Source organism: Salarias fasciatus, assembly GCF_902148845.1.
Source record: "Salarias fasciatus chromosome 23 unlocalized genomic scaffold, fSalaFa1.1 super_scaffold_20, whole genome shotgun sequence".
Classification (NCBI taxonomy): domain Eukaryota; kingdom Metazoa; phylum Chordata; class Actinopteri; order Blenniiformes; family Blenniidae; genus Salarias; species Salarias fasciatus.
The window spans coordinates 1,894,989-1,918,887 of record NW_021941230.1 but is presented as its reverse complement, the minus strand read 5'-3'; the positions used below and the strand labels follow the sequence as shown (position 1 = coordinate 1,918,887).

Genomic DNA, 23,899 nt, shown 5'->3' with positions numbered 1-23,899 from the left:
TAAAGCTTTTAAGGAGCCAACAGACGCTCTCTGTGAAGACTTTGCAGACCACTTCAGAACTAAAATCATGGACATCAGGTCTAGTCTTTTACCCCAACAGGTTTTATCAGTGAACACAACTGAACCGTTGTCCATGCCTGAGGAAACACTGGACAGTTTTGACCTGGTTGACGCGAGGACTCTTGGTCGAGTTTTCTCCCAAGTAAAATCAACAACCTGCCTTTTAGATCCCATTCCCACACCACTTTTTAAATCACTTTATGGATTCCTTGAGGACCAGATTTTAAATATCATGAACAGCTCTCTTCAAATGGGCGTCTTCCCCACTGCCTTTAAAACGGCGGTGGTGAAGCCCCTTCTGAAGAAGAGCAATTTAGACCTCAATGTTCTTAATAACTACAGACCAGTATCCAACTTACCATTTTTAAGTAAAGTTTTAGAAAGACTGGTTTTTAACCAAGTCAATGACTTTTTAATGATCAATAACATTTTAGAAAGACATCAGTCTGGTTTTAGAGTGAACCACAGTACCGAGACGGCCCTTTTAAAGATTTTAAATGACATCAGGTGGAATTTAGATAATAAAAAACTCACAGTGTTGGTTCTGCTGGACCTAAGTGCTGCTTTTGATACAGTAGACCACCACATTTTAATAAATAGATTGAGTCACCTGGTGGGCCTCTCTGGTACTGTTCTTAACTGGTTCAGTTCTTATCTCACAGATCGATGTTTTTATGTAAGTTTGGATACTTGTTCCTCAGGAATCCATGAAATTAGGTGTGGGGTTCCCCAAGGTTCAATTTTAGGTCCCATACTTTTTAATCTCTACATGATTCCACTTGGGGACGTCATCAGGAGACACGGCATCAGTTTCCATAGTTACGCTGACGACACTCAGCTGTACATCGCCGTGTCTCCTGATGACTCAGGGCCAACAGAAACCCTTTTTAACTGTATTTCAGACATCAAGTCATGGATGGCAGTGAATTTCCTACAGCTCAACCAGGACAAGACTGAGGTTTTAGTTATCGGTCCCGAAGGTCAGAGAGAGAAAATTTTATCTAAATTATCAGATTTTAAACCAGCACAATCAGTTAAGAACCTGGGCGTGATTTTTGACTCTGAGCTAAATTTTATTCCACACATTAAAAACATAACTAAGATTGGATTTTATCATCTTAAGAATATAGCCAGAGTCCGCCCGTTTCTCTCTCAGGCCAGTACAGAGGTGCTAATGCATGCTTTTATCTCCTGTAGATTAGATTATTGTAATGCCTTGCTCTCTGGTCTTCCCAAAAAGAACATTTCAAACCTACAGTTATTACAAAACTCAGCCGCTCGCGTGCTGACGAGGACCAGGGGGCGGGCCCACATTACACCGGTTTTACAGTCGCTGCATTGGCTCCCTGTCCGCTTCAGGATCGATTTTAAGGTTCTCTTATTAGTTTTTAAATGTCTTAATGGCCTTGCGCCTTCTTATCTAGCTGATCTGTTTTTACCCTATCGACCCTCGCGGGCCCTGAGGTCCTCTGGCAGCGGCCTATTGTGTGTTCCTAAAGCCAGAACCAAGACTCATGGTGAAGCGGCTTTTAGCCACTACGGCCCCCGCCTGTGGAACAGCCTGCCGGAGAACCTCAGGACCGCAGAGACTGTTGATATTTTTAAAGGGAGGTTGAAAACACACCTTTTTAATCTGGCTTTTAATTGACCTTTTATACCTCTTATCTCCATCATTTTTATTTTTGGTCATTTTAATTTTTAATATACTTATCCTATTTATTCATTCTATTTTTACTATGTACTTTTAATTTATTTTATTTTCTATTTTATAATCTTATCTTACTTTTTATTTATTTTTTATTTTTTTTATTAGCTTTGTATCATGTCTTTTTATCATCTGTTTAACTCCAGTGTTTCCTCAGGGGGGTCCTTCACACCGGGAGTTGGTCCCGGTCCTCTGCTGGGGTCGCTGCGCTCTGGTCCTCTGGTCCTGGCTGGCCTGGGGTCTCCACACCTTGGTGTGCGGGATCCCGTTGGTCTGGCGGGGTCGGGGGTTGAGCGCTGGTGCCCCAGTACTAATGACCTTCGCCTTCTCCTGGTGTGAACGGCCCCACTGGTAGTGTTTTCCCATGATGCTTAGTGCCATGCCATGTCTCCTCTGCCTTGCTATAGGCATAAATTGGGTGTGTGCATGTGTTTGTGTGTGTGTGCGTGTGCGTGTGGTGTACACTTATTGATTTTTTTTTTTTTTTTTACTGTTAAGCACTTTGCGTTGCTTTTATTATCATGAAAAGTGCTATACAAATAAATAAAGTTTGAAGTTTAAAGTTTGAAGTTTAAGACTTTATTTTTCCGTTCCAGCTGTGAAGCCTCGACTGGTATTGATCTCCTGTACTGATTGTGTTCACAGCTGCTGGATTCACGGAGGAAAGTCCTTGCTCCAGACGAAGTGGAGTTCTGGAAGGGCATTACGACCGACTTGATGGCTGATGAAGAGGATGGCTGCGTTGATGGTGTACATGGATGGATAGTGAGGCCGCCATCCTTCCATGTCGGGAGCTTTCTGACCTGTGTGCAGCCTTGCAGACACGACTTGATGGTGATGCTCAGTACATAGCCGTACATCACAGAAGGCTGCCGAGTGGACAAATATCAAACAGAACGAAACCAAATAAATACGACCTGGAGGCAGCAACAGTTTTTCTCTCTTTCTTTCTCGATTAACTTTGACGCTGCAGCTTTAAAAAATGTCGGCGTTAAGCGCCCCTCGATCCGCTCGTTTCATTACATCCAGTTCTTCTGAAACTGCCGTTAAATAAACCGTCTCCATACGAGGCGAAACGCGGACCGCCGGCCGCCATCTTGGAATATTGCATCGTCACGACGGAGCAGAACGACCAGAATGTAGTCGCCTCATCAGCAGATAATTCAGCTTCCAAAGGAGAACGAACCCGCCGGTTTATTCAGATTCAGACTGAATTCCAAAGTGTTGGGGTGTTTACATGGTTATTTTAGAGCAGAATGAGGCTTCATTTGGATTTATAGAGGAATAAAAAGTCCCAGGTGAACACATGGAGTGTGCTGTCAGTGACACCAACCGTTCTGATGAAAACAACAAAACGGGGAAGTTTTATAGAACACCATGGACTGGCAGCCCTTTATACACCTCCGTTATCACGGAGCAGTAATACTAGTAGTAGTTTTACTATTCTATATATTTTCATGTCATTTATTTCAGCTTTTATTTATAACACTCAGTTGAGTCCTTCTGCTCCTTGGACATGTGGGCTCATTGGTCTAGGAGTATGATTCTCACTTTGGGTGTGAGAGGTCCCGGGTTCAATTCCCGGACGAGCCCTTGGAATTATGATTCACTCTCCAACAAGTGGCTTTCAGCTTTGCTCATCAACCAGGATCCCTTTGAGTTAAACTCCAGAAGCTTCTCTGACTTTGTGTTGGAGGTTTGTCTGATCTCATGTTCATGACCAGCAGCAGCATTTCCACTGTCAACAAGGAGACGGAGCCTGAGAGCTCTCAGAAAGTTCCACCTGGGAGCAGTTTCTAAAAAGTAGTGTTTTCAGTGTCTCCAGCTCTGTTGTGGTGTAAACAGACACCAGAACACAGTGAGAGTTTAGTGTTTCCTCTTGAAGCCTCTGCAGTGTAAACGGCCTTATTTTCAGGCAGCAGACCAAAACAGTGTTGTCAGACAGAAGAGCTGGAGGACATGGTTCCTGGAGGGAAGCAGAGCTGAGTCCTCCAGTGGTTTCATTTCGGATGTGAGGGACTCAGCAGCACAGCGGCCAGCAGGAGTCATGGCTGAGTGACACTGCAACACTGGAGGAAACTCTTTTCTACACTCACTCTTTGATCGGGGAGCAGTTTGGACTTGATCATTTAGACTTTAGCTTCATAATCCATCATATTGTATTGAAAAACTCTGATGTTATCATTTAATACCCAGCAGGTCTGAGCCACATGCCCCAAAATTCGTACATGGAGATTTTTTTGAAAAAATGACAAAATACAATATAAACCTGATATATAAAGTTTTACCACAGAAACAATTCTGGATCAAAGTCACTGACAAACTGCAACACAGGTACTTTTATAACCACCAGCTGCACATAATCAACATGTGAATTCTCCAGAAAAATGGTGAAAAAAGTGGAATGCATTAAAAATGTGTTTGTAGAGTTTAATCAGCTGTCAAAGTGATTTTAGTTGAGAGAGAAACTGGAGGAGGTCAGAGCAGAGAAATGACAACAGAATGATGAACAAACATCCACAAATCCAAATGTTTTAGTGTGAATAAATAGAAGAGCTGCATGAAAATTTAATATCTTCAAAATCAGTTCAGCTTCAACATCATGTCATTTTCTGATTTTACTCTCAACTAGAATTTGGCACTCAGAGAGCGCAGACCTCTGCCACAGCCCTATCTCTCAATGATAAAGAATCCCTTAAAAAATTCGTGGATCCAGACAGTGATCCGGATCATCACCAAAATTTAATGGATTCTAAGTTAGCCCAAGACCCACCTTTCCACAAAGTTTCATTGCAATCTGTCCATAACTTTTTCCGTAATATTGCTAACAAACCAACCAACCAACAAACCGACGTGATTACATAACCTCCTTGGCGGAGGTAATCATGGCAGAGAAGACAAGGAAAAGGAATTTCAACAACTTCAACATGGATCAGTGTCACATTTTTACGGCTCACATAGACAGATGGTCTATTCCAGCCGGTCAGAGGGAAAGAGAAGCTCCTGGGTTGAAAGGAGCCCCGCCCCTCTCTCTCTCCTCACTTCAGCTGCTTTTCCTTCAATGGAGGGAAAATTTCATTCAGACAAAAGTTTTACTGAACAGATTAAACTGAGTGAGGCGGAAACAAAAGCCTTGTAAAAATCCATGTTTTAAAGCTGCTAACTGCTAATTCAGAGGTAGAATTCCTGACTGTCAGGAGGCTGTGGTTAGATTCCCCATCAGGACGGAGGATTGTTTATCAGTGTTGTTTGTTGTTGTTTTGATGGTGTGTTTCCCAGTGGCTGTTCAGCCTTTTCAGTCGGTGCTGTCAGCTGATTCCTGCTGGAAAGAGTCCGTTTCCAGAAAGCCCAGACTGGTCCTATGGAGGAACTCTCTGCTGCTGAAGCTCAGCTCTCTGGAAATGTCAGGCGGGTCGAGGACACAGGCAGCATGGAAACCTCCAGGAACTCAGTCCAGTAGTTCTCTGTGTGTTTCCTGCCTGAAGCCCAGACTGTTCTCTGATCAGACTTTGGACCTGACGGATTACTGTGAAGCTCCATCATAAAACCTCATCAGACTTCAATCCAACAGGTCATAAATGAAACTTATCACGCATTTCAGATCATAAAGGAGGAGGAGCAGCTGAGCTCAGGTGATCCAGGTCCAAGAGTCCAACCAGGAAACCAGCAAGTCCAGAGTCCAGCTGACAGTCAGAGGAGGAGAACCGCTGAGGGTCTGAACAGCTTCTGTCTTCTAACGTCAAAGTGGGACTGAGTTTTGTCTCCGTGGACGTCAAAAGAAATGCTGTGTGTGACTGGTGGACAGGTTTGTCCTGATTCTGTCTCAGCTGACTGAAGATGAGTGACGTGGACAAAGAGGAGGACGGATCAGAGTCTGAGGACAGGTAAGAGACGGCAGCTGCTCCTGCAGAGTCCACCAGCACAATCCACACAAAGAGACATGTTGAGAGGAGAAACGCTGAGGGAGAACATGAAGACAACACAGTGAGAGAGAGAGAAACGCTGAGGGAGAACATGAAGACAACATAGTGAGAGCAGAGAGAAACGCTGAGGGAGAACATGAAGACAACACAGTGAGAGTAGAGAGAAACGCTGAGGGAGAACATGCAGACAATACATTGAGAAGAGAGAGGAATCAGAGAGAGATTCTGTTCCTGAGCTCAGATATTCAGGACAGAGTGCAGATGTGATGTTTTGTTCAACAAGTTCTAATATTTCCTTTCGATCTGCTGCCAACCTGTGTGTGTGTGTGTGTGTGTGTGTGTGTGTGTGTGTGTGTGTGTGTGTGTGTAGACACACAACAGAGTTTTCAGGATCCAGCAGGTTGTGTCTTTAGAGTGACCAGTCCAAAGATTTTCCACCAGACCTCAGTGTTGAACCTGGACTTTCAGACACAAAGTAAGAAACTCTTAATTTCCTTTGATTTCCTCCAAACCAGAGGAGAGATGTTGAGCTCCCTTTCAGATTCAGCTCCAGGACTGTGAAGCAGTGTGAGAGTTGAAGCTGGATCTTTGTGTTGAGTTGCTCAGACCAAATGTCGCTTGGTGTCCATGGAGAGAAGAAGAGGACTGATGTGTGTGAGGAGCAGCCAGAAAGATCCAGAAGCGCCGCTGCACTAAGTAAGAGTGGACATGTGTCTGCTGAGGGACTGGTCTGTCTTCACTGGACTTGTTGTTGTGTTGTAGAGACATGGAAGCTTGTTGTTTGTGTGCAGTGTGATTGCTGTTGTTGTCTGTGAGCAGGTGTGGGTCTGCAGCAGCTTCTAGAAGAACATAAGAAGAGTGTGAGGAGGAGATGTGAACGTGTGACTGAAGGAAGTGATGAAGCGGGAGGAGGAAGCCTCCTCAACAGGATCTACACTGAGCTCCACATCACAGAGGGACTCAGTGAGGAGCTTCAGAGGGAACCTGAGCTGAAGCAGCTGGAGACAGCTTCCAGGAAGGAGAGCCTCCATCACACTGCCATCAGGGTTCAGGACATCTTCAAAGCCTGGGCCCAGCAGCACACACACATCCGAGTGGTTGTGACCAGCGGCGTGGCCGGCAGCGGAAAAACCTTCTCGGTGCACAAGTTCAGTCTGGACTGGGCCGAGGGCCTGGAGAACCAGGATGTCAGTGTGCTGGTGGTGCTCTCCTTCAGGGAGCTGAACCTGCTGGGAGAGCGGCCGTACAGTCTCCTCTCGCTGCTGGCTGTTTTCCATCCCACGCTCCAGAAGCTGACGGCAGAGGAGCTGGCCGTCTGCAAGCTGCTCTTCATCTTGGACGGCCTGGATGAAAGCAGACTTTCTCTGGACTTCGGCGGCGGCCGGCGGCTGCTGGACGTCTCCCGGCAGTCTTCGGTGGGCGAGCTGCTCACTAACCTCATCCGGGGGGATCTGCTGCCCTCGGCTCGGGTCTGGATCACTTCCCGACCGGCGGCGGCCCATCAGATCCCTCCAACATGTGTGGACAGACTGACAGAAGTGCGAGGCTTCACTGACGCCCAGAAGGAGGAGTACTTCAGGAGGAGGCTGAGTGATGAGGAGCTGAGCAGCAGAATCATCTCCCACATCCAGACCTCCAGGAGCCTCCACATCATGTGTGGAATCCCAGTCTTCTGCTGGATCACTGCTACAGTTCTGGAGCACATGTTGAGCAGCGAGCAGAGAGGAGAGCTGCCCCAGACCCTGACTGACATGTACTCCCACTTTGTGCTGGTTCAGACACACAGGAAGAAGCTCAAGTACCATGAAGGACCTGAGACGGGTCCACAGGAGCTGACGGAGGCTGACAGGGAGCTTCTTCTGAAGCTGGGCAGGATGGCCTTGGAACATCTGGACAAAGGAAACATCCTGTTCTACCAAGAAGACCTGGAGCAGTGTGGTCTGGATGTGACTGAGGCCTCGCTGTACTCTGGAATCTGTACTCAGATCTTCAAGAGAGAGTCTGTGATCTTCCAGAAAGCCGTCTACAGCTTCGTCCATCTGACTGTTCAGGAGTTTCTGGCTGCAGTCTTCATGTTCCACTGTTTCACCAGCAAGAAGACAGACGAGCTGAAGACCTTCATTGGAGAGAACTGGGATGACATGGACTTAAGATCAGAGTCTTTTACTGAAAAACTGTCAGTGTTGTTCAGAGAACATGATACTTGCCCATCTCTGCATGAATTTCTTGAGATCATCCTCCAGAAATCCCTCAGAAGTCAGAACGGCCACCTTGACCTGTTTGTCCGCTTCCTTCATGGCCTCTCTCTGGAATCCAACCAGAGACTCTTAGAAGGTCTGCTGGGTCCAACAGAGATCAGGCCAGAAACCATCCAGAGAGTCATCAAGAACCTGAAGTGGATCAGCAGCGATAGAATGTCTCCTAACAGAAGCATCAACATCTTCCACTGTCTGATGGAGATGAAGGACCTCTCAGTCCATCAGGACATCCAAGAGTCCCCAGAGAAGTTCCTGTCTGAGATCCACTGCTCAGCTCTGGCCTACATGCTGCAGATGTCAGACCAGGTCCTGGAGGAGTTGGACCTGAAGAAGTACAGGACATCATTGCAGGGGCGACGAAGACTGATCCCAGCTGTGAAGAACTGCAGGAAGGCTGAGTGAGTCCACATGTCCTCATGATCAATGTCTCAGTGATGTTTGTAGAAAGTAGTTCCTGTAGTTCCTCTGTGGAGATGATCCTCAATGATCTGTCCTGAAGAACCTTGATCTACAACAAATGATGATCTTGATGTGGTCTTGTCAGATTAAGGACCAGAAAACATGAAATGGTTATTATTCAGCTGATTTTACTTTTTCTAAAATATTTTCAATAAATTTGCTGTGAGAACATTTCAACAATAACCCTCAGGCGATGAGAATATTTATAGACTGACTCCTGGGTTGTCAGTCTTCTTGTTCTAATTACATTAATTATGGTCTGCAATTCTTGAAATATATTGAAATATATTTGTCATTTTTGATGGAAAATAAAATAAAATAATTGATTCGCTCCATGCAATGGAGGGTTCAGGTAGTTATGTGTTCCGAGGCTATCCTTTCTCTGGTCCAGGCAGCAACCTCCACTGGTGAAACATGAAGCCAATGCTGAAGAGCAGTACAGCTTTGAATCAAATGGATCAATGTCATCATACTGAGCATGATGAAATTTAGAGCAGCTGCCATGTCAGGGTGCATACAGGGCATTGATAAGTAAGCACAATATAAAACAAACAGTAACACAACAATACAACACAGTGAGTAAAAAATATATCTCAGTGGAATCAGGGTGGGCAGTGAGGTGGCAGGTGCAGACAGTGAGGTCAGGTAACAGTGGACATTATGCTGTGTTCAAGAGTCTGATGATCCAGGAGTAAAAACTATTTTTCAGCCTGTTAGTCCTACTCTGATGGGACCTGAATCTCTTCCCTGATGGTAGCAGGGTGAACAGGTGCTGACCAGGGTGGGATCTGTCTGCTGTCACTGTTGATCTGCTGAGGCAGTGTGAGCTAGCAGCATTCTCGAGGGGGGGGGGGGGGGCAGAGGGCTTCCTGTGATTATTTCAGCAGTTCTGGTCTGCAGGGCCTTCCTGTCAGCCGCAGAGCAAGCAGCAATCCAAACAGTCACACAGTCCATCAGCACAGGTTCTATGATGGGGTGGTAAAGACACCTGCATCTTCCTCTCTAGAAGGTTCCTCCACAGAACACCAAGGAAGTGGAGTCTCTGCTGCACCTTTTTCACCAGTGCTGATGTGTTGGCAGTCCAGGTGAGGTCCTCAGGTCGGCCATCTTCTCCACCAGAATGTCAGGACTGATGGTGTTAAACGCCGAGCTGTGATTGATGAACACCATTCTGACGTTGGGGTCTGGGAACTCTAGATGGTTCAGAGCCAAGTGGACGAGTTTGGCCTGTAGGCACACTGGTAGGGATCAAAGTCCTGGAGGAGGAGAGTTTTGAACTGTTGGTGTACAAGCCTTTCAAAGCGCTTCATGACCACAGAGTCAGTTCCACTGATCTGGAGTCATTAAGGTCCTTTGTGGTCCTCTTGGAACCGGGATGATGGTGGAACCACAGCCAGGCACAGGGAGGAGCTGAATACCCTGTCAGGACTCCTGACAGCTGGTCAGCACAGGCACAGAGCACCTTGCTCAGGACAACATCCGGTCCAGCGGCCTTCCGGGGGTTCAATGCCTAGAGTGCACCCCTCACTTGATGTTCTTGGAGGGTGAGGGGTGGGGAGCTGGAGGGTTGGCAGGGGGCCCACGGAGTGACTGGTTTTGATGAGTCAAAGCGGGTGAAGAAAAGGTTGAGGTTGTCCACCAGCTGGGCATCCATGATGGTGGTTGCTGACGGGGTGCTTCTGTAGCTCCTCAGATGCTAAAAATGGGATTTCAGAACGCCATGTGTGATGCCACATTAGCCCGCCATTTTTAGTTATACTCAATGGTCTGGGCCGCCCTTACACACACACACACACACGGTTGTTAACTCCTGGTTCATGATGGTCAACTCCTGGTTAACTCCTGGTTCATGATGGTTAACTCCTGGTTAACTCCTGGTTCATGATGGTCAACTCCTGGTTAACTCCTGGTTCATGATGGTTAACTCCAAATATATACCAGGGGGGCGGACACGCACACGGGCCGTGAGAGCGGGTGTGTGTGTGTGTGTGTGGGGGTGGGGGGGTGGGGCGGGGGTGGGGGGGGGGGGGGGGGGGGAGCACTTGTGGCCACCGGCCCGGAACACACCAGCCATTCGGGAAACCTCCTGAACCTCCCGATGGCCCCCCCGCCCCTGTTCAGAGGTGTTTGCGGGAGGAACAAGAGGCTTCTGCTTCTGCGATGATCACTCCCACTGCATGTCACTTCCTAAACAATGCTCTGCGCATGCGCGGCTCGAAACCAGAGCGTGCACATAAGCGGCGACTCGTCATGATATGTTATCATGCAAAAGCGGTCCCACATTGATTGACATTATGACTGCCCAATTACCAGTTGGAACCATACAATTCTGATTGGGTCTAAGGATCCCCCAGTATACCTTTAACTCCTGGTTATCTCCGGGTTCATTTTAGTTAACTCCTACTCCTGGTTCACTGGAGACACAACATGTTGGTTATTTGCTCGGGCAGATCCCTCAGACTGACTTTCAGAGACCAGGTGAGTCGTGCTGGTCTACTTCAGCCTCACCAGTAACTCCCTCCTGTGGCCCCGCCCCCTTACGTCACGGGGTCCCGAAGCTAGCTAGCTTCGCAGCTATAAACAATGCTCACACTGCTCAGTAATCAAGTGACTGACAATCAATATGGATCACAGTGATGTTTATTGAAAGAGGCAGTATGTACATGAGTGCTGTAGCCATGCCAGGCCAAAAATACCAGCTTGTAATGACTTGTGACCATCTGTCTGCATGCCTCCACCGGTGTGTGAATGTGTGTGTGAATGGGTGAATGTGATAATGCAGTTTTAAGCGCGTTGGTCTCTGCTAATGCAGATGAAAAAGCGCTATATAAGTGTAGTCCATTTACCATTTCATGTCAAGATGTGACCGAGGTGTAGCCCCGCCCCCTCGGTGACGTGTCAGGACCCCAATGCTACTGTTTCAATCATGCTAATATGAACGCGCGCAGCAGCACAAGCAGCTGGGTGTTTTGAAACTTTAGTGTAAATATAGTGGAACGGCGTTCACCAAGACAGCTATAGGCTTCAGTCGGCTTTTTCCACATCTGCTGTTGCTAGCAGTAACAACAGAAGCTAGAGGCATTCGGTCACCAGACATAGTTGATATGGAACACCAGACATGGCCGTGATGTGGGCTGTAATTGACTGTTAAATATGGTCAGCACATTGTCTGATATCAGGCCGCCGTGCCAGATTTTAAATGATAACAATAGAAGATTTGTGTGATCCATTGTAAGAGCTCCATGCAGCTCCTGCTGCTTTCAGGGACACTTCGTAAACATGTCTCAGTCAGCTGTTAGCTTAGCTGTTAGCCACCGACGAAGTAGCTGGCTTTGAACGATTCCTTCATGCTCCAACATCAGTTGACATTTTAACTCCTGAGATGGCGGAAAGAAAATTTAAACGCTGAATTTCTGGGACAGAACGGGAAAATTATTATTATTGACGCACAGTTCAGTTCTGAGAGGAAGTATCTGAGCGGCATAGTGGCGGCTTGGAGAGAATGAGGAAAACATTGTTCTGGTAGGTTTAATTTCTGGGCTTAGCGTGGCTGTTTACTGTTCTGCTTGTTGTTTTATCTTCATTTTGTTGTTCAAGGATCATTGTGTTGCGCTCAGGAGTAAAGGAGCTGTAGTTGACAGTCACAAAAAAACCCAAACAAACACTGGCCCAACGCCAAATCAAGTTGTGGACCCCTGCCCTATAACAATAATGATAATGGTAAATAATTGCCAGAACATTTATACCATGGTTGCTATTTGAAATTTAGGCTTGTAAGTCCCACGGCATGGTATGTGGGCATTTGCATGTTGTTTTCAGCACGTGTTTTCTTTTTCTTTTCTTTGTTTTTTTTTCCAGCAGTGTTTTGTGTTCGCGTTCCGGTACCTTATGATTTACAGATTAAGCACTGAGTAAGGATATTTTACTCTTGGTTAGATGAAAGACTTGCCTGTTGGTGATGTGACTCCTGTCGGGTAGACCAGTACTGAATCTGTCATGAAGGCTGGCCAGGGCGGCCCACAACACATCCGGGTTTATGCAGATAGCCTGAAAGTTTTGATGCGCTGTGAAACAGGGGAGCTCTATGGTAAAGTAGAGACAGCAACCATCCCCATTTGTAATTTTTGTGTTAATTATGTTACTCGTGACGAGGTAAAGTAAACAAGTAGCCGACCATGAACAGCGACAGAAAGGAAATGGAGCTATTTGCAGCAGATGCTCTCCATCTCGGTCGCCGTTGGGAGGCAGCATCCACAAAGGCACCAGCGGCTGTGACCGACTCTGTCTTCCTCTTGATAGCTATCAATTTATTGATATCTCCATTGTTACTTTCATTTTCATCCTCGCTCTGCATTTGGTTTCGTGTTGGTTCGAACTGAAAGAGTTGAGCACTCATGCTTATAAAGCTGTGAACAGATCACTCCCAAAAACACTGCTGAGAGGTGAAACAACTTTGTGATGTCACTACCCAGAATGCTTTGCAACGTGCACAACAATGGCGGCTGACATGCGAAATAAACTTTGTTAAAATATAGATAACTGAATATATTTTAAAAAAAAATTATTCATAAATATGTTACTGACAGCAAGCGACATAGAGCAAATTTATCATTGTAGTCGGGGTTCATTTTAAGAAATATCAGAATCGAGACTGTTGATTCAACACAGAATGACTTTTCAAAATAAGAGACGTCTGAGGCCTGACCTGCAAACAGGCGCCAACCTTCGCTCATAAAACATGAAGATAATGCGGAAGTGCAAAAAAACTGTAATTCCGGAGAAATTCCAGCAGGGGGCGATAATGCTGGTTTCAAAAAGAGCCCCGGTCTCATTGGAACCCATTCAAAAATGCCGATTTTCAGAGTGCAAATAAACATATAAAGCCCCGGTTTCAGAACATATTTTGGTCTCTATCACGAGTTTCTATAACCGTGCTGCTTCACCAGACTCTGATTTTCACATAAATCATCTGTTGATTTTATATTACGAGTTAAAGTTTTGCATAAATTGCCCTATCACAGCGCCACCTCTGTCCACGTAATGAGGTCACGTGATGGGCTGGACCAATCATATTTACATCCGGTTTCAAATATTCAATGTGGAGATGTCCTGCTGGACTCGCTTGTAGTCTTCAGAACGGCGGTTGAGAACTCTATGGGTGACGTCACGAAAGGTCCGTCCATTTATTATTTACTGTCTATGCCTGCAAACTCAAAATAGAGAACACCTGCGAACTCAGTGTTCTCTCCTCCAGGTTCTCTCCTCCAGGTCAACATGAAGTCAAAGTCAAACCAGAGCAGAAGAAGTGAAGCTCTGATGTCCAACAGTCCATCAAAGTGTCCTCTCTCATAGCGTCCTGTCCTCTCTGGTCTCATTACAGTCTTTCTGGCTGTGGACTCTCTGATCCTCACTGTGAAGTGATCTCCTCAGCTCTGACCTCTGACCCCTCCCATCTGAAACATCTGGACCTGAGTGGGAACAAGCTGGAGGATTCCTCAGTGAAGATTGTGTGTTCTGGACTGGAGAGTCCAAACTGTAACCTGGAGACTCTGAGGTCAGTTCACTGTCTGAAGGGAGAATCTGTTGGAGGCAAAGGACTGAGAGGAGATCAGGAGGATTCCAGATGTAGTTTGGACAGAGAGTGGACTGAGCTCTGCAGCATGTTGATGAGAGCTCTTCTCCTCCTGGAGGCTTCAGCTGTTTGGACTTTACATTTCTAAACTCTTCCAGTCTGAACCTTCTTCAGCTCTCAGTCACTTCAACATCAAACTCTGTCCTCTAATCTCACTTCTTTCTCTCTTTATTCAGGTTGGAGGACTGCAGGTTGTCAGAGATCAGCTGTTCTTCTGTGGTCTCAGCTCTGAAGTCCAACCCCTCCCTCCAGAAACATCTGGAACATCTGGACCTGAGCTGGAACCCTCTGCAGGATTCAGGAGTTTCTCAGCTGTGTGGTTTTCTGCAGAGTCCACTCTGTGGTCTGCAGACTCTGAGGTCAGACTCCATGTTTGAGTGTGTTTCAGTAAAGTAGTGTTGACACTAAAGGTCAGACATCAGGCTGATCTGAGAGTGATCCACACTGAGGATCTCCAGGAGAAACGGAGCTTCTTCTCTGCTCTTTAGTCCTGTGACTGTGGCAGAGCCGTGTGCAGCTCCACATTCAAAGCTTGCTAGAAGAAGAAAGGAGCTGCAGTGGATCATTGACTGTGAACCTCTGACACGCTCCATGTTGACCTTCAGCTTTCAAGCAGCGTAGCGGCTGGGCTCTCACTCCTCCATGGCAGAACTAAACAGCTGACTGAGCTTCAAAAGGTTCCAGTGTGGATTGGAGGATGAAGAGTTGTGAAAGTGTCCAGTCAGTCCAGTGAGGTCTGGATGGGATGTGGTTTCAGAGTTCAGTCAGAGGAGGAGGAGAGTGAACAGGCTGCAGAGCTTCTACCAGACCATGTGGGGGCAGCACTTGTTCTCAGGCTCCTGGCCTTGATTGGGAGCTCGCCATCAGGAATATGATCTCATTGCAGAACACCTGGCTGCACGGACCAAACTATCCCACTGAGAAAGTTCAAGTCAGCATGAAGCTTAGTTAACGCCAAGCTAACAGCTGAAAGACAAATGGCTTTGCAGTACATTCACACCATGTTAATGGGCATGTCAGCATATCAGCATATCAGCAAGTTAGCTCATTATTGCATTAGAACTTTAGCTTAAAATAAGCATGTCAACACAATAGCATGCCAATGTGAGCTTTTCAGGTCATTAGTATTTTAGTACGTTCGTATAAGTGTGTCAGCACATTAGCATGTTAGCATCAGCATGTCGAACATTAGCATGTTAGCATCAGTGTGTTGGAATAAGAGCGTTTCCTGCCAAGTCTCTGCCCTCATGTTCTCCTGCCAAGTCACCTGCCTGCTCCTCATTTTCTCCTGCCTCCCTTGTTACCGCCCTAATGGGTTGCACCTGTCCTAGCCTCTATATAAGCCCTACTTTCCTGGGGTGTCTTGTTGGTTCCTTTTGGGTTTGTCCGCATGCTCAGCTTGTGTGTCCTGCACTGCCTCAGCTCTGCTCAGCTCATTCTCGAATCCTGTATTCCCGAATCCTGCATTCTCAATCCTGCGTTCCTGTATCCCTGCATTCCTGTTACCTGCAATAAATGATTTTGAACTCCACCTGGCTGCCTGCACTTGGGTCCATCCATCCCACACCCATGACAGAAGGAACCAACTAACACTGGACCCAGCGGTCAGTGAGTCTTTTGAAGACGCGTGCCTCCTGTATAAGCCTTCAGCTCGTCAATGGTGGTGCTCCACCCACCCCCGGATCGTCTGCCTCTGGCCCCCACCAGCAAAGCTGCTCGCCTCCGAACTGTGTGCCTCTGGCCCCCGCCGGTGAAGAAGCTTGCCCCGGAGCTCCCTCTGTTTGACGACATCCCGGAGCTCCCGGTGTTTTGCCTCTTCCTCACTGCATAGCTCATCCCCGGATCGTGTGCCAACCGTAAGCACCGCTCTCCACTCCTGGATGGTCTTTGGGGAGGGACGAGTTTTGTTCCTGTTCCTGTTGCTGCTAGTGTACAGTCCTGTCCCCGTCCTGGTGCTGCTAGTGTGCAGTCTTGTCCCCGTTCCTGTCCTGTCCTGCTGTTGCTAGTGTGCAGTTCTGGTCCCATTCCTGTTGCTGCTAGTGTGCAGTTCTGGTCTTGTTCCTGTTGCTGCTAGTGTGCAGTTCTGGTCCCATTCCTGTTGCTTCTAGTGTGCAGTCCTGGTCCCGTTCATGTTGCTGCTTGGTGCAGTCCTGGTCCCGTTCCTGTCCTGTCCTGTTGCTGCTAGTGTGCAGTCCTGGTCCCGCTCCTGTCCTGTCCTGTGCTGCTAGTGTGCAGTTCTGGTCCGTTCCTGTCCTGTCTAGTTGCTGCTAGTGTGCAGTTCTGTCCCAGTTTATGTCCTGTTGCTGCTAGGTGCAGTCATGGTGCCGTTCCTGTCCTCTCCTGTTGCTGCTAGTGTGCAGTTCTGGTTCCATTCCTGTCCTGTTGCTGCTAGATGCAGTTCTGTCCCTGTTCCCGTCCTGTTGTAAACTGGCAAAAGCCATCTTGATATGTGCAGCAATGAATTGCTTCACAAGTCAATCTGGGATTTCACTCGGCAAATCCGTTAGGGGAAGGAGGGACTTGCTGTAGAACTCTTTGCATTCATTGAATAGAAGGACACAGTGCACCTGCTTCACCATGTTTGGTTTCAGCCAATCATCGCAAAGGAAAAAAAATGACGTCGACAGCATGCACTCGGCAAGTGAATATCAACAATCACTCCCACAGTGGATAGAAAGTGAGATTCGTGACAAGATGTCGAGTGATTTTGCCGTTCATGTAGCGAAAATCTGTGCTAGTCACTGCTATTATTAGCAGTCTATTGCTTCCTGCTTTCATCAAATATTCATGCCCCACCCTAAACGACACGATTGGTCCGAAGGAAAAAATCCGAGCCCGAGCACATGAGCGTGAGCGGTACAAGATGGATTCTTGTGGTGTTTGTGAACAAATACCGTGAGAAATCAGCTCTCCAGCAAGGTTAGTCCTGTTGCTGCAAAGTGTAGTTCTGTTCCCGTTCCTGTCCTGTTGCTGCTTGGTGCAGTTCCGTCCCGTCCCTGTCCTATTTCTGTCTGCTAGGTGCAGTTCTGTCCCGTCCCAGTCCTGTTTCTGTCTGCAAGGTGCAAGTCCGTCCCGTCCCTGTACTGTTTCCTTCTGCTAGGTGCAGTTCCGTCCTTGTTCCCTTCCCCGTCTGAGTCTGTCTGGTTTCCGCCCCGTCCTGTCTGCCCCCTCCTTTGCCCAGGATGGTTGCCTCGTTGTGTGCCAGGAGGCGCACATTGGGAGAGGGGTACTGTCACGCCCTGTGCCTCTGCGGCCATGTGGGGGCGCTCGGGTCCTGTTTTGTGTTTGTCTGCCCTCATGTTCTCCTGTCAAGTCACCTGCCTGCTCCTCATGTTCTCTGCCTCCCTTGTTACCGCGCTAATGGGTTGCAACTGTCCTGGCCTCTATATAAGTCCTTCTCTCCTGGTGTGTCTTGTTGGTTCCTTGTGGGTCTGTCCGCGTGCTCTGCTTGTGTGTCCTGGCCTGCCTCAGCTCTGCTCAGCTCATTCCCAAATCCTGCGTTCCCGAATCCTGCGTTCCTGGATCCCTACGTCCTTGTTACCCGCAATAAATGAGTTTGAACTCCGCCTGGCTGCCTGTGTGTGGGTCCTTCCATCCCACACCCGTGACAACTTTAGTACATTGGAATTGGCATGTCAGCAAGTTAGCATGAGCATGTCAACATGTTGGCATTAAGATTAGCATGTCTGTACATTAGCATGTTAGCATGAACATGTCAGTATATTAACATGGGCTGTGTCCGAATGTCCGCACAATGTCCTATATAGGGCACTACATAGTGAAGACGCCATTTGTAGGGCTGTTCGAATGTTCAGATAGCAAAAAAGAAGGGCACTAGAAATCTCCCACAATGCATCTCAAAAGTAGTGAGCATCGATGGTCCCGAGATGGCTCAATATTACCCATCGTGCATTGTGAATCTCCAGCAAAATGACGGAAGATCAGCAGCGTGAGCCGGGAATAATTTAATATAGATTTGTTGTGTATGACGAGATGTTATTAACCCTCAGTAGATACCACTGGCACCAATGAGACACTGTGGCAGGCAAATGAATGACATATATTCTTCAATGATTAGAAAGATGACACAATATTAAAATGCAGAAAAAGGGCACATAAGAAAAAAAAATTACGTCTGGTTACCATGATACCAGCCGTGGGTCACGTGATCAGCGCTGAGGGAAAAAGTAGGGAGCAGCCGAATCACCAACGGATTCAGGGACTATAAAGTCCACTATGTAGTCCAGCACTATATAGTTATTGAGGGATTAGGGCATAGTGTGGACATTCAGACACAGAGATGTTAGTGCATTAGCATAATGGAGGAATGAAGCTCAGCAGCTCATGAAGAGCCTTGGCTGATTGGAGGCTCTCAAGTCACATGATCATGTCATGTGACATGGTGTGTGAGGGCCTCCTGAAAGTAGGAAAAACACTGGGCCACTATTCCATGTGTGAGAGCTTTCTCCTGGAGGCTTCAGCTGTTTGGACTTTACATTTCTAAACTCTTCCAGTCTGAACCTTCTTCAGCTCTCAGTCACTTCAACATCAAACTCTGTCTCTAATCTCCCGTCTTTCTTTATTCAGGTTGGAGGACTGCAGTTTGTCAGAGATCAGCTGTTTCTCTGGCCTCAGCTCTGAAGTCCAACCCCTCCCTCCAGAAACATCTGGAACATCTGGACCTGAGCTGGAACCCTCTGCAGGATTCAGGAGTTTCTCAGCTGTGTGGTTTTCTGCAGAGTCCACTCTGTGGTCTGCAGACTCTGAGGTCAGTTGACTGTCTGTTCCTGTTGTAGAAGGAGAAATGTTTGTCAGCAGCTGTGATCTGAGACTCTGATCCTGCAGTGAGAGAGTGGACTGAGCTCAGCAGCAGCTGACTGCTGTGTGTGGACATGAGGAGGAGTGTGAATGTTGTGTGTGATGAAGATCCACAACAACAGAACAGCTCATTGATCAGGACTCAGTAATGTGGAGCTGCTCATTTCTCCATCAATACTGATTGGTTCCTCCTCATTGATTCTGCTTTTCTCTTTATTCAGGTTGAGGGACTGCAGGTTGTCAAAGATCAGCTGTTCTTCTCTGGCCTCAGCTCTGAAGTCCAACCCCTCCCACCTGAAGGAGCTAGACCTGGATTACAACCATCTGCGGTCTCCAGCTGTGCAGCAGCTGGTTGCTCTCCAGCAGAGTCCAGACTGCAGCCTGCAGACTCTGAGGTCAGTAGATGGTTGGAGTGAGTCCATGCTGCTTTCAGCAGGTTTGGACTAAACACAGTCAGTGTGAGAACAAAGATCCAGTGTTTGACTCTCAGTGAGGCTGTGAGAGGAGAACGCTGAGCAGCTTCAGGATTGGACAGCAGAGGACACACAGTCAGCCAATCAATTGACCTCTGCTATGGGAACATAAAGGACGCATATAAAGTATACAAAAAAACACCAGTTAGTACTGCAGACCATAACACTTCTCCGTCTAATCCCTGCCTACCACACTAAACTGCAGAGAGAGGGAGTGGCCAAGAAGTTGGTTAAAAGGTGGGATGAGGATGCAGTTGAGACTCTACAGGGCTGCTTTGAATGCACAAATTGGGATGTGCTCACTGTGGGGAGCAGCCTTGAGGAAGCCACTGAACAGTTACCCACTATATTACCTTCTGTGAGGAAATGATTGTCCTAAAAAGACTGTAAAGGTATTTCCTAACAACCAGCCATGGATTACTAAAGCCCGGAAAAAAACACTTTATGAAAAGAAATAGCATTCAACTCAGGAAACAGAATCAAGTTGAAATTAATCCAAAATAGACTGAATAGAGAAATAAAAACAGCCAAAGGGGCATATAAGGAGAGGTTGAGAAACCTTTTCGGGAAGGTAATACCAAGGACGCCTGGCAAGGCATTAAAACACTAGCTGGCCTTCCCTAAAACTCAGCATCATTAAATACAGGAACGAGGGACCCTGTCAACATGGCAGACAACCTATCAGTTTTACTGCAGGTTTGACCAGTCCGACAACACGCAGGAGAGGAAGGAGCTAATAGCTGAGCTCACCCCAATGACATCCACCATTGAAAACCTGGAGCTGCAACAGGTGAGTCGATCTCCTGCTGACAAGACTCAACTAAACAAGGCACCAGGACCTGACCAGATCTGTGACAGGCTGAAGTCCTGCTGTAGTCAGCTGGCTTGTAATTTCTGCCATCTCTTTAACCGCTCCCTCTCTGAACACACAATCCTGTCTCTCTGGAAATCCTCCACTGTCTGTCCAGTACCCAAAAACAGCAATCCCACCTGCAATAATGACTTTCGGCCAGTAGCACTAACATCTCTGGTAATGAAAGGCTTCGAGAGGCTTCTTTTTTCCCCAGCTCCAAGATGAAGTCAGCATACATGCTGATCCCCTTCAGTTTGCTTATAACACCATCGGGGTGTGGAGGATGCAGTACTGACACTGCTGCACGGCACATACACTCTCCAGAAGCCACGTCTGTCATCAGACTGCTGTTTGTGGGATTTCTCAAGCGCCTTCAATACTGTGCAACCTCATCTGATGGGTCATAAGTTACTCAAGATGGACGTCAACCCACATCTGATACTCTGGACCCTTTCTCTCGTGACCAACAGACAACAGAGAGTAAGGGTTAATGGTCACCTCAGCTCACCCAGGACTGTTTCCACCAGAGCCCCACAAGGATCTTTCCTCTCACCTGTCCTGTACACTCTGTGTACCAGCAACTGCAGTAGCACCAACCCGGACATAACATTTATCAAATATTCTGATGACACTGTGATCATGGACACGACTAACACACCAGGACAACTACAGCATGAGATAGACATTTTCTCAGAGTGGTGCAGGCGGAACTGTCTTGATCTTAATCCTCTAAAAACCAAGGAAATGGTTGTCGACCTACAGAAAAACCCCACCATCATCCCCTCTCTGTCAGTCAACCAACCAGGTGATAGAGCGGGTCAAGTCATTCAAATACCTCGGGACAATAATCATCAGAGACTCACCTTCCATCTAAACAGTGAAAACCATCTTCTTCAAATGTCAGCAGCGACTATTTTTCCTCAGAAAGCTTCGCAGGCTCCAGGTTCACCAGTCAGTCCTGACAGCTTTCTACAACGCTTCATTGAATCTGTCGTCACCTTCAATATATCAGCCTGGTTTGGTTCACTGTCCAATATCCATCGCAGCCACCTCAACAAATCATAACATTGAGCAGTAAAATAATCGGGCTGGAGCAGGATTCGCTCACCAACATTTACAACAGACGGGTTAAACTGAAAGGCACACATATAGCCTCTGATACCACGCACACACTGCACAGCCACTACAACCTGCTGCCCTCAGGCAAGAGATGCAGATCACTGACATTCAGGAACTAAGGAGGCCATGTCCAGTTCACACCCACAACCATCCGGCTCATGAGTGCCTGACCTGTAATCTGCACTCTGTAATTTTGCACTTGCACGTCTGAATAGGCTCAAGAAAGCCTGTTCTATATACAGTATGTTTGTATGAGTTTTGGACACATGATATTTTCTATTGTGCTGGTATAACAACTGATGGTAGATTGTGGGTATACGTGTGCATGAGGGCTGACTGTTTTGAATGCATGTTGTTTGTACATGCCCTAATGCTCTGCACAAATGAAGTTTCAACGGATAAATAAAGTTCTTGAATTGAATTAAATCAGAGGAGCCACAGGCTTGTTGTGTGGTCTGACAGTGGTGGTCCTTCATGAGCTCTGAGCTGCTGACTGCTGCTCTGAACAGGACTGAAGTCCTCACTGCTTCACACACTCTGACCACCACCTCTCATCTCTCTGCAGCTGTGAGACGAACATCTTGTGGGACTGAGTGACAGAGGAAGCAGCAGAAGAGCTGCTGAGTGTCAGTGTGCAGTGTGAAGAGCTGTGAGAGTCCAGCATGGAACCATGGAGCAATCAGTAGATCTTCAGCGCTCAGCCCTGCTGCTCTCCCTCATTTCACCATCCTGAAGGAGATTTATCCAAAGAACCACTCAGAAAACCTTTTCAGATCAACAACATCTGCTGCTTCTTGTGAGACTGGTGTAGAAACAACTGTCCAGATCTTCTCCTCATGCTCTCAGATACAATCTGCTTTGATTTTCAAAGTGATTCCATACTAAATCTCTTCATTTCTGAGTCATGTGACAGAAAACAGGAGAACTTTTGGACTGACTGCAGAAAGAAAAATGATGAATTGTTCAGTCATGTAATTCTCTGCTTGGTGAAGTTTTTCATTCCTCTCAATCACATTTTAAAGTCAATCCTCAACGTTCAATGATTTCTATTGTTGTAGGCAGCTCAGTAAAAATGATCAAACTACTAAGACACAGATCTTAGACACAATCTTGAAACAGTCCAGATTCATTTGTCCTCTTTGTTCATAAAAACTCTATTTTGGTTTTGGCTATCTTGATGTCAGCTGATAGTCAGAGAACTCTTTTCCTGTTTGAGAGCTTTGTTTCATTGGTTTAGAAGGAAACACAGAGAATTCCCTCCTGACTGATTGATTTGGGAACATGTTCAATGTTTGTTCTAATAAAGTCTGTTGAATTGTTTCTTGTTCCGTCCTCTTTCTCACTCTGCTCTCTCCAGCTCTCCTCCTCCGACTCTTCCACTGCAGCTGTTGTTGTCCTCAGCTGTTTCTCTAGATTCAATCCCCGGGCATTGCAGAGCAGCAGCAGACACTGTCCTCCCCCAGGAGGACTCTCCCCTCCCCCATGGTGTTCACCGTCCCTCTCTCCTTGGCATTCTGGAGTGTCTGGATCTCCATCCAGTGTTTGGTGACACACAGCAGGACTTTTCCACAGAGCGGCCGTTCCCCTGGCTCTGAGGCTTTTCTAATGTCTGCAAGGAAAGAAACTCACTGAATCCTGAAACATCATTGATGTTAAAGCTGCAGCAGCTTCACCTGTTCAGCTGAAAAGCAGAATTTTAATGTCCAAGTAGTGATTGATGTGTAACAGACACTCTACAAAGAGACTGTTAAACTTCATATTTCAGCTTCAGACTCATTAAACTCTGACTTTGTTCACAGATCCAGACTGTTTAGACTCTAACAGACTGACTGACAGTGAAACTACGTCTCATCAGGATCATGTCATTTATCCTCATTTTGAGAAAAAACATCCAGACCAGAATTTCCACAGTGCCTGAGTTCAGCTGGGAGCCAGAGAGAGAAGTGGAGCCCCGGCCTTGGATTGCTCTTCCCCTTATAGACAGTCCCATCAGCCTCCGTCCAATCCGTGGCCAGCCTGAACCTCCTGCTTCACACAGAACATGAGCAGAGAACCCTGACCCATGAGGGAGGGGGAACACAGAGATACAGAGAGGAGGGGGGGCAGATACACAAACACCCTTTAAAAAGATATGGGGTCATAACAGGACATACGGCTCAGACCTGCGGGGTATTTAATGATAACATCAGGGTATTTCAATACATTAAGTAAACCTCTTGCATCCACTGGGTCCAGATTGTCTCATCAGATCAATGTATAACAGCGACTGATGTCCACCCCCTCTGCAGGCTTTCCTCTGCCTCTGGAGCAGCAGCAGCTGTCAAGCCAGAGAGCAGATAAAGCAGGAGATCCCAGCAGAGGAGGATCAGGAGCATCTGGAGCCATGGAGCTCTTTGTGGACAAACTTCTTCTGTTTTACTGCAAAGAAATGAAGTGAAGAACTCTTCCTGCTTCACTGAGCTCCACAAACCTCCATCCTTCACCGAGGAGTGGCGCATCGGAGCATCAGGACGGCTGGCCGTGTCCCTGTGTTGGACACACACTGGACAGCAGCCATGAAGGATCAGTCCACAGCTTGCTGAGGAAGCAGGACATGTTG

At 47.1% G+C, this 23,899-nt stretch overlaps 1 protein-coding gene, 1 long non-coding RNA gene and 1 other non-coding gene across 3 annotated transcripts in view; 2 read left to right on the top strand and 1 right to left on the bottom strand.

The window, feature by feature from the left end:
• The window catches only part of LOC115384139 (NACHT, LRR and PYD domains-containing protein 3-like), a gene marked incomplete at its 5' end in the record, with an annotated part of 256,996 nt that overhangs the window by 205,650 nt on the left and 27,447 nt on the right, over positions 1-23,899 (bottom strand). The window lies entirely within an intron of this gene.
• LOC115384183 (uncharacterized) lies at positions 1,014-21,918 on the top strand. The gene is made up of 3 exons (XR_003930848.1): positions 1,014-1,024; positions 19,083-19,250; positions 21,866-21,918. It is a non-coding gene; the product is annotated as an uncharacterized LOC115384183 (long non-coding RNA).
• On the top strand, positions 3,287-3,358 carry trnap-ugg (transfer RNA proline (anticodon UGG)). Its single transcript has one exon. It is a non-coding gene; the product is annotated as a tRNA-Pro (tRNA).